The sequence below is a fragment of the Alligator sinensis genome, unplaced genomic scaffold, assembly GCF_000455745.1.
Source record: "Alligator sinensis unplaced genomic scaffold, ASM45574v1 scaffold123_2, whole genome shotgun sequence".
NCBI lineage: Eukaryota > Metazoa > Chordata > Crocodylia > Alligatoridae > Alligator > Alligator sinensis.
Window position 1 is genome coordinate 2,179,366 of NW_005841917.1, and position 10,347 is coordinate 2,189,712.

General features: G+C 40.8%; 1 protein-coding gene across 1 annotated transcript in view; it reads left to right on the forward strand.

Annotated features, from left to right (window-relative positions):
* Nucleotides 1-10,347, forward strand: part of HDAC9 (histone deacetylase 9) — a 511,347-nt gene that overhangs the window by 186,765 nt on the left and 314,235 nt on the right. The window lies entirely within an intron of this gene.

Consider the following 10,347-nt stretch of genomic DNA (forward strand, 5'->3'; position numbering starts at 1 on the left):
GCTCAGGGGGGCTGGCGAAGCAGGCAGAATGGGGCCTGGCATGGGTCCCCCCATGGTTCCCTCTCCCCTTCTCCAGCTCTCCTTCCCCCGCCGCCCCCCCCCGCCCCACTTACTAGCACGGAGTCCAGGTCCAGCTCTCTGTGGTGGTGAATGGGGGCTGCCCGAATCTCCAAAGCTCTCTGAATCTTTTCCAAATCAGTTCAGGGAGCTTTGAATCAATTCAGACCTTTTCATTGGTCTCCCGATTGGATTTGGATTTGGAGATTCGGCCTCCAAATTGGGCCGAATCTCCTCTGAATCGAATTGGCACCCAAAGCTTTGCACAGCTCTAGTAAACAGCAGCATAAAGTAAGCTTTTGCCCTAAGTTTTAAAGTTTAAGGCCCTGGCAGATGTTCAGTTAAAGGCATACTGTATAAGCACAGCATGAGAAGTGATTGTGGGACAGGGGATCCAGATCCCAGCTGTGTCCTTTTACTGGTGCAGAGGGAGCCTGGGATCCTGGGCTGCCCCTGCACCAGCAAGTAGCAAGCTAGGTTCCTGTCATCTGATTCCTGTCAGATTCCAGTCAACTAACTGGTGCTCCCAGCCTCAGGAGGGACAAGTCTTGAAGGACTCTGAAGTTGGGAGTTCCAATCTGATCAGTGCTAGTCATGCTCTCATTTTTAAGGGACAATGGGAGCCAGCTACAACAGTTATTGCACATATTTTGTGTAACTTTATGACTTATTCCCTTCTTTATCACACTACTAATTGCATGAATGTATGGCTGGGTTGCTAGCTAAGACATGATTAAGTGGTTTATCATGTCTTATGTGTAATATCAGCCAGGGGCCAAAGGGTTAAACTTTTTCAACGTAATGGCTGACTTTCTATTGATTTCCAAGTACTTATACAAATGCATATAGCAGAAAGCAGAATTCTGGTCCCAGAATTTTGTAAAATAAATGCGAATGCAATTCTTTCAATTATACTTTCACTAAGGCTAGGTACAGACATTCAAAAAGCCCAAAGTGGAATCATTCTAATGTGCATAGTTTTCTGTAAGTAACATAGTTTTAGATGGGTAGTGAACAGAACACACATGTGCCTTTTGGGGTGAGGGGCAGTGCTGGGGAATCTTAGTCTGGGTTCTGCCATTTTTAAACTAGTCCGTGCGCCAAACTCTTGTTCTGTTACAAATATAGACCAGTTTCCAATCACTTATACCAGTAAAAGTGTAATGTCTGTATGTCGCCTAATGGATTACTTGCTGTAATTAAGGAAGTATCACTTACAAGTAATAATGCTGTGGCATAACTCAGACAAAATAATGAATCGGGTTTCTGTGTGTGGTTTTCCATGGTAATGTATTACAGTGAGAAATTGGTCTGAGACCCATTGCTGTCAGCCAGAAAAGTAATGATAAGTCATGTAACTTTTTAATTTTGTCTTGTTAGAAGCTTCTCTTGCATATTAACTAAACCTTGCAGGTGATCTAGGAATAGATAGCAATGTACTTTTCTTTTCTCTTTTTTGAATTGGGGAACAGAATACTAATCTTCAGGTAAAACAAATATCTCTGTAAAATGAATTAAGAAGCTGAGTTTTGTGTTGGATTCTGAAGGTTGCTCTCTTGACACAAACAGCTCTTCAAGACAAGTCAATGCTATGACAGTGTCTTGTCATTGCAAGAACAGTGTGTATAACAATGTACAATAGCCTTGTGACTCTCAGCTGTTTGATTAGAGCTGAAGTGCTAATAAGTGCTCCTCAACTTGTGTGTTAATTCATCTTTCTAAGGGACCCAAACCTCAAACCTAAATTAGCTAATCATGGTAAATGCTTAGAAATTGTTTAAAAGATGTCTACAGACATCTTCTTATTGACCTTCTGTTTTAGAGGCATGGTTGTTTGTTTGTTTGTTTGTTTGTTGGGAGCTGGCAGTATATTATAGAATAGTTTGAGTGGAATAGCCTGAATAAACAAAAATGCATTGTAATTTTCATGTTTGTGACATGGTTTTACTGCTTTTGAATATGCACAGCAGCTATTTTGTTGCTGAGCAATTTGCTTAACAATTACCAAAAAAAATCCAAACCAATTTTACCTACTGAAACCAGGAGGCCATATTTATCTTAATGTAACTCCACTAGTTTAATTGCAGTTATGCTGGACATGAATTTGTCCAGGATGATCAGGATCTGTCAGTGGATTATGCATTGAAATCATGAGTGCCTTTCATAGATTGTGTTTCTGAGATTAGCATTTTCTATTTTGGAGTCCATTATTAGTTGTATTTCAAAACCTAAGTACTGCCTTTATATGGTATATCTAATCACTGAAGCAGCAAAAGCTGCTAGGGAAATCAGCTTTGTGAAAATATAATGGCTTCTATGTCTCTTAAGCAAATATTCCACTTTCCTCTATTGGTCTTTTTTTAATAGTATTTCCTGAAAATGAAGCAGTGTTCTGGGTTAGCTTGGATGTTGCAAAGCAGTGAAGCATCTGCTATGACAGTTTGAAGTTTGATTGCATGCAAAGCATTTTAGCAGAAATACAGTTTTCAGAGCAAAATTTCCTAATAGTTTTTTTTAATCTACTGGCAGGATGCATCGCTTACATTACATGCCATTTAAGTAAATGCCGATTATGGGAATAAGTTCTTTTAAAATGCATTTAGATCTCAAAATAGGTGAATTTATATTAAATATTGCTGCTTTTCTCTCTCGCGTAATTGTCTGTTTTCATCCTTCAGAAGGCAATTACTTATGCTAAGCATATGTAAACAGAAGCTTGCTCTCTTATAACATTTCTCCAGCTGTCAGTGTCATAAAATTGTTACTCAAACTGTCTCCATGTGGAATACAGACTCCTAGGATGAGTGGGTAGGAGGATAAGGTGAAGAATAAGTCTTCTCTACATCCACATGTCAAAAGTAGCAGTTCTGGATAGTAAACAGCAGTAATGAAACTTTTGAGATGCAAATGATTTAAATGTAAATTGTATTTTTTTTAAATTTTTTTTAGGTAAATGGAAAAATATGTTTTTATGAACAAATTGTATTTTGCCCTCAGATTAAAACACTTTAAGAACTTTGTATTTCTCTAGTCTATATTAATGTGAACACTATATTCAATGCATGTCTCAGGCAGGCAGGTTCTTGATAATGATAAAACTCAGCATCTTGCCTTGTAGCAGGGTCACACAATGGAGGCTGGCTGTTTTCAATCTTTTGAGATCACAGTGTTTTGCTCTTTGAATAGTAATCAGAGGTAGAAACTGCTATATGAAAAGAGACATAATGATGATGATTTTAACATTAAAAGAGAGCACTTATCAGGTTATAGATTGTAAGGCTTGTAATAGCATAGCTTTTTAGTACCTTTTCCACAATAATAATTTCTTGGAAGACTGTAAGACCCTACTCTAAAATGCCTCCTACTTAACATAAAGGCTGCCCACTTTAATTCTGTTTACGCCAGCTGGTGGTTTTGTCCCTGGCCATTTTTCCTGTAATTCTTCTGTATGCGAGAACTTACTGGAACTAAATCTCAGTTGTCATCTCTGGCAAAACTTGTTGTTCTCTACCCTTGTCATCTATCACTGTTTACATCTGTAGTGCAGCTGGGGGCATTGCTTTGCATAAAGGGAGCTGCTGTTGAAAATGAACACAGTCTCTGGGCAGAGGTGAATTTTTTTGAATTTTGATGTATTGATATTTGTATGTCTGTAAAGAACCTATTAAGTCAGGTTCCAGGTAGCTGTTAATGAACACAGATTTACAGCACATAAGGTACCTATGGATGTGCTTGTTTGCATTCTAATTAAAACGCATCAGAGCAGGCTGAATTAATTGAGTCTTCTCTGCGTTCTAATTGGAACACTCCAGTGTTGCCTCAATCCCATATATTAAGCCCCTGCATGCTTCAAAATGGCCGCAGGACACTTTATCTAAACCTTATTGGATGAACTTTAGATTGTGTCCCACGGCCATTTTGAAATGCACGGGGGCTTAATGCACATAATGGTGAGCTGTTTTAATTAGAGCAGCTGTCTGGGAACCATTCTAATTAAAACAGCCTACCCACTCCCTGAGCACATGTATAGGCATCCATAAAGATTGGTTGAAGGTGTCATCCTCAAAATTCAGAGATTCACCGAAGTTTAGGGCTGGAAGGGACCGTGTGAGGTCATCAGGTCCAGCTCCCCTGCTCTGGGCAGGAAATACTGCAGGGGTCAAATAACCCCAGCAAGGTGTGCATCCAGTCTCCTTTTGAAGATCCCCATGGTAGGTGCATGCACCATGCCTGCTGGGAGTCAGTTCCACAGTCTGGTCACATGAACTGTGAAGAAGTTTTTCCTTGTATCTAGTCTGAAACCTTCTAAGAATTTATGACCATTGCTCCTGGTTTACCATCATGTGAATTGATGGTAGCAAGTATGCAGTCCACGGAGCCATGTCTTCCAGCCTGTGGGGCTTGTAGAGGGGCTAGGAATTCAGGGGCAGGACCCACCACTAAAATTTCAGGTACAGAGACCCTTTATGGATGTGTGTCAGTAGTAGAGGGGCATGTGACAGCTCCATTACCTTCTCTACCACCTGTCCCACTGCTGCAGTTGCTTTTAGATCTGACCTGGGGGGAGCAGGCAAGTTTGACACTCCTGATCTAAATGATCATTAAGGCATGTTAGTGGAAGGGTGGAGGTAAGGATGGTTAAATGCTTTTATCTTCCACAAATCTAAACATACATTTTTATATATTTAAAATCCTGTGGTGCAATTTGCTAATGCTTCCTTCCAAGGAAGATGAAAGTGTGTATGGATTTTGGCAGAACTCCTTTTGTAAGAGGAACTTGAAAGAGTGGGTTGAGTTACAGTGGAAACAAGAGGTCGATTCCAATAAAAAGAGTTTGCATTAGAGAACATCCTAAGATAAGATCAGAAAAAACAAAGGGTTGCAAATAGTGGGGAACCTCGAATTCCCCTTATTGGAAATTCTTTGAGTTTTCTATAGTTCCTGTAGTTACAGCTGAGTTACATTTTATTAGCTAGGTGGGCATGCATAGATGTTGAGTTAATTCCTGTTTTCCCCATGAAATAATACTTTTAATTGGAGTGTTGAAATTGTGTTGTCCTTAGACTCCTAGGCTAGGTACAGAAGTTACACTTACTGTGTGGTAGGCACACAAAGTGCTCTACAGCCATAAACAAACAGATGGTCAGGGCCCATAAGAGCACTGTAAAAATGGTGAATCATACTCTAGGATAACCCTAGATGGATGTGGTATCATGCTTCAGCATTGTAGGTTAGAGTGCTCTAATGAACATCTATACCACATCCCATTCCAACTCAAGTTGAGCTCCATTCCGCCAAGATCCCATGGAGCATTGTAGCACCTTTCTCACCCCCACTTGCAGGGTGATAGTCTAGTCTCAGACAGCTCACGTGGACTGCCTGAGTGCTGGGTTGACCTTGCCCCACCCCCAGGCTATCACTGACAAGACTCAGAGAAGGCCCTGTTTTAGCCTTTCCCTTGTTCTCCCTTGCCAGCTATGAGCCACGTATTATCGCTCAGTGTGCAGATCCCATCTACCCAATCTGGGCATTTGTAAAGATTGCAGCTTTTGATTTAAGTGCTATGCAGATTGAGGATACCACATTCATGCAGGGGGCTGTCCAAGATGTTCATCTTGTAGTGTTGTTTTGAAGTGTCCATATCCAGATATTGGTCTATTCAGCTTGACCCATGCTTCTGTCAAGGTCATGCCAAATGCAGAACTTGTTTGGTGTTGATATAAAACACTGTATGAAAAGATTTCAGAGCGGATTACTCTGAATGATCATTTCATTTCCATTCACCCTACCCCTTATCTAAATTTAGTGTAATGCACAAGGCCACAGTACCTGGCCTGCAGGGGCTTTCCACAGGCCCAGAAACCTGGCAACAGGGGAGTGGTTAGGATCTGTCCTCTTATGTCACTTGCTCTAATGCTCAAGAGTGCAGGGAATCCTGTGTAAAAGTTTTGCAGTCTGTTATGAGCCTCTGTACACTGTTAACTACAGTGTAGAGCTCTTTAGTGTGACAACTTCTTGACCATACAGGGGCATATACCATTGCAAATGCAGTGGTTTTGAGCACTTTGAAGTTGGCACCCCATGTCATGCTGGCTAAATGTCTTAAGGCAGCTACCCATGCAGAGACTTTACTGCTGATCTTCTGAATGTGATGTTTATAAGTGAAGGAATGGGTCTAATGCAACTGTTTGGTAAGTTGGGTTATGCACATAGGGAGGGCTGTGGTCACCTACTCTGATATTCAGTGTGGTCTTGGCTTCGCGATTGTTCACATGAAAGAGGTGATGATACTGATTTGTTGATGCTCCCCATTGATCTCATGCCTCTCAACCTGCCTCAAACCCTGATACCACTGGTCTGGAATGAAGCTGAAGCACCAGGCCCAGGACCCCCTACTATTGTTGGAGGCTTATGTCTGAGTTATATTGAGTTGGACCATAAATCTGGGAAATTGTCAACAGACTGCCCCATCCCTCAAGGTTGCGTTGCTTTCCTGAGAGAGGCCAGCATGCCTGCCCAGATCCATCTGACAAACTCCAACCCAAACAGACCCTGATATATACTGAAAGCATTTTTTAAGCCCCACAGGTCAGGTGTAACCAACAGGTAAATCTGCACACCTTTGCTGGCAATCCTTTAGGCACCGTTTGGCAAAGCGGCTATGAATGAGCACCACTGCAAGTAAGCGGCTATGAATGAGCACCACTGCAGTGGGAAATGGGGTAACGTGTTCTCCTTTCTCCTGACTGAAACAGGGGCATCTCGAAGTTAGAGTGCTTCCTCCATGGCTTTTTGAATGTCTGTACTTAGCTCTGGTGGCTTTATTTAAAGTATTATTTCTGTCAAATAACATGAAGTGTCCTGTGGCATTGTGTGGCTGTCCTTTTAAAATGACATGTTGCAACCTGGGTTTTGAAGCTGAGCCTTTGCACTTCTTACTAATTCAGTTCAAATTTATGACAATGAAAAGGTGTCTCCATGACAGAAGTTAAGGAACAAGGACACCTTACTCTGTTTTCATTTGTTTGCATTTGATTTGTCATCACACTTGATGTCTCTTATGTTGGTCACCTTCATTGCTTTTGTGTTTAAACTTAAGTCCTTCTGACTTGTATTACGGACCTGATAAGTAAGTTCCACACAATAATACAGCTCTAGCTAGAGCTGACAGCAGCATGATGTTTTATTTATAGAAAGAGTGATTATCTATTCAGCTGACACTTTAAAATTGTAATTTCCTATTTATGATTACCTGCTGCAATTAATCACAAGGGGAAAAAGTACTTAGCCTATATTACAAAGCAAGTGTTCTACTGGTAACAATGAAATCAAATATTGTACTTGTCTTACAACTTACAATTGACATTCATGTAATATCAGTGTCTGCATATGTCCAACAGATTACTGTTTTGGAATAACACTTGGGGGAAAGGTAGGAGGAAGTAATTATACTACCTTTGGAAAAAATATGACAGGAAGCAGGAAAAAGGTCAAGGTGTACAGAACCAGAATGGTGGAAGAGTTCTAAGTAGAGTAGAGTGGCGGTTATCTGGTTATCCTATGGGTTTTGGTGGTAGAAAGCAGTTACCTGTCACTGTCAAATTTTGCCCATGGAGGCTTCTGAGAAGAATGTTCCTGTGTTTCCACTTAGTCAGTACTTTTTCGTCTAACCGTTTCTTGTTGAAAGATGGAAATATCAATTGCTTTTTATCTTCACAACTTGCCCCCAGCAGACATGTTGTTGTGTGTTGCCCCCCCCCCCCCCCCCCCCCCCCCGTGATCCTCCTACCAGTTGCCTATGGACATCAGCCATTGTCTTGAAGAGTGTATATCTATCAATATCTCAATAGATATTTTAGATTTATTATATGTTTTTGGATTAATCTTGGGAATACAGGTCTTTCACTGTAGTTATAGGTTCCCAACAGGATTTCCAAATCTTCCTTCCACACAGAAAAATAGCTAGGATGTTTCATGGTTGACGTGGCAGTTAAAGGCTTTATTCTGTGTTTGAAAGCCGGACAAGTTTTTTTTAAATGCCGAAAGGCTATAGTAGGTGACACTGAGTGTTTTGGAAACAAGCCCTTCTGACTGTCAGATCTGAACAAAGGAATACATGCTTCCCTACAGAAGTTGCTAAAGCATTTTGCTCTGCTTAGTAGAGGATGGATTGTCACTGAGAGACTTTAATCTTTGTTTGTTTCCTTGAAGATCCTTGTTTCCTTCTGCTGAGAGCTTTAGGACTACAGCATGATAAATATAGGAGGAACTGCCAATTTGCTAAAAACCTTGACTGTGAAGAGATTTTTCATAAATGTGGCATTCAGTGTAAGGCCCTCCAAATTGGTTAAATTCACTATTAAATTGTTCCATTTAAACTTAAACCAAAAAATCACAGCTGTGGAGGACAACTGGTAATGGGAATTTTCTCTTTCCCATTCTAAGCCAGTTTGTAGAACGAGAAGCGAGTGAATGTCAAAAGTGCAGCAAGGCTCTTTGGCTTGTGCCTCCCTCTATTGCTATTTGGGTTTGTGTTGCCAGGTTTCATTATGTATGTCGGAAATCATTCTCCCCCCGCCCCTTTGTCTTGGTAGACACATGTGATTACCCAACAACAATAAAACCTGCTCCCCTTCCTTTCTTCCCTGCGGCCCCTGGTTCCAGGGTGTAGTTGGGCGAGAGATTCATTTCGGAGACATAGAGTTGTTGGTTGTAGCTGTGTTGGTCTAGGGACATAGGCAGACAAAGTTCTTTGGGGAGATGTGATATCGTTTATTAGACCAACTAAATCTATTTATTTTATAAATCTATTTAGTTGGTCTAATAAAAGATATCACATCTACCCAAAGGGCCTTGTCTTTTGGAGACCTAGGAGGTATTGCCAGACCAACACATACTTCAGTTACCCCAAGCTGGTGAATAATTTCTTTACCTGTGTCTTAGGAAAAAAGGTGTGTTCTTAACTCAGGTGGTTAACTCGAGAATTCTGCTGAAGACTAGGCACTTGTAGTTTGTAGTTTTCACTGGCTGCACATGAAAAGTGCCTTTTCTTCACTGAGATTTAACATTGGGCTTAGTCAGCCTCAGGTTAAGAGCACGTGTTTTTCCTTTCAAGTGGAGAGAGAACATTCAGGGCTTGTGTCAGAAGGTATAACAGATCAGTCCCTGGTCTAGGGCCGGCAGGGAATCCCAGGTCCTCAGAAGCACCCATCCTTAATGTCCTCAGAAAATGTGGCCCCAAGGTATTGTAAAGAAAATGGGTAACTGGAGTTCAGATTAATAAAATCACTTATGTCCCCCTCCCCAAAATTAGAAGAGTCTGTCCACTGGCAAATGCGGGGAGGAAGGGATTGGTTTAAAGGTAACTTTGGTGTTTGTATTAGCTTTAAGTGGAGCAAAATATGCTGCATTTGTGCTACGTTGTTAGTTGCTGCAAGTGTTGGATCTCTTTTCACAGATAGCAGCTGTATTAAACCATGTGCTAAAAACACTCTTGAGAAAAAGCAAGAAGCCTGTATCTATTTATGGAACTGTTATTAAAATAGAGTGAGCTTCCTGCCTGTGGAAGGTAGATCGTGTAAGACCCTGCTGTGTGTTACATACCTCTGTCAGAGAGCAGTATGATTGCCTAGCTATTGCTGCACAGGTTTGTTTGTTACAAGTTGCAAAATCTGCTAAATGTAGCAGCAAGTTCAACCTGGCAGTAGTTAGGGAAAGGACAGAATTTTAAAACGTGTCAGTTTTTTGTCTCGTCTTATTCTTTCCAAGATGAAATGTTTCTTCTGTTTTTAATTAGGAAAGAACCATTTGTTAGGGCTTCAGGGCATGATCCAGGGCATGGTCCATGGAATTCAGATTAATAAAGTTAGCTTTAATGAATCGGGTCCCCAGGAAGGACTTTAGATCCGAAGTAGGGTCGTAGTGTTGTTTTAGTTGTATGGTTTCACAGAATATATAAGAAACAAGTTTTGTTTGATTGATTAGTGTTTTCTTTGGATCAACTATATAGTTGGGAGGGATTTGGAGCTTGTCTAACATCTTTCCTAAGTACATAGCTGGTCCAAGGAAAGATGTATTACCAAAAGATAAATGACCTTTTTTAGAACTGAAAGCAAAGACATATAAATTGCCATTCAGAAGACTTTTTTTCTGACTACACCTTTAATAAATAAATCAGAATTACTTTGGATTCTACCTGTTAAATGGTAATGAAACTGCAAAGTCTAATTTAAACATGAAGATAATGGGGTTGAAATTTTCATAATACTCCCTTCCCCCCCCCCCCCCCCC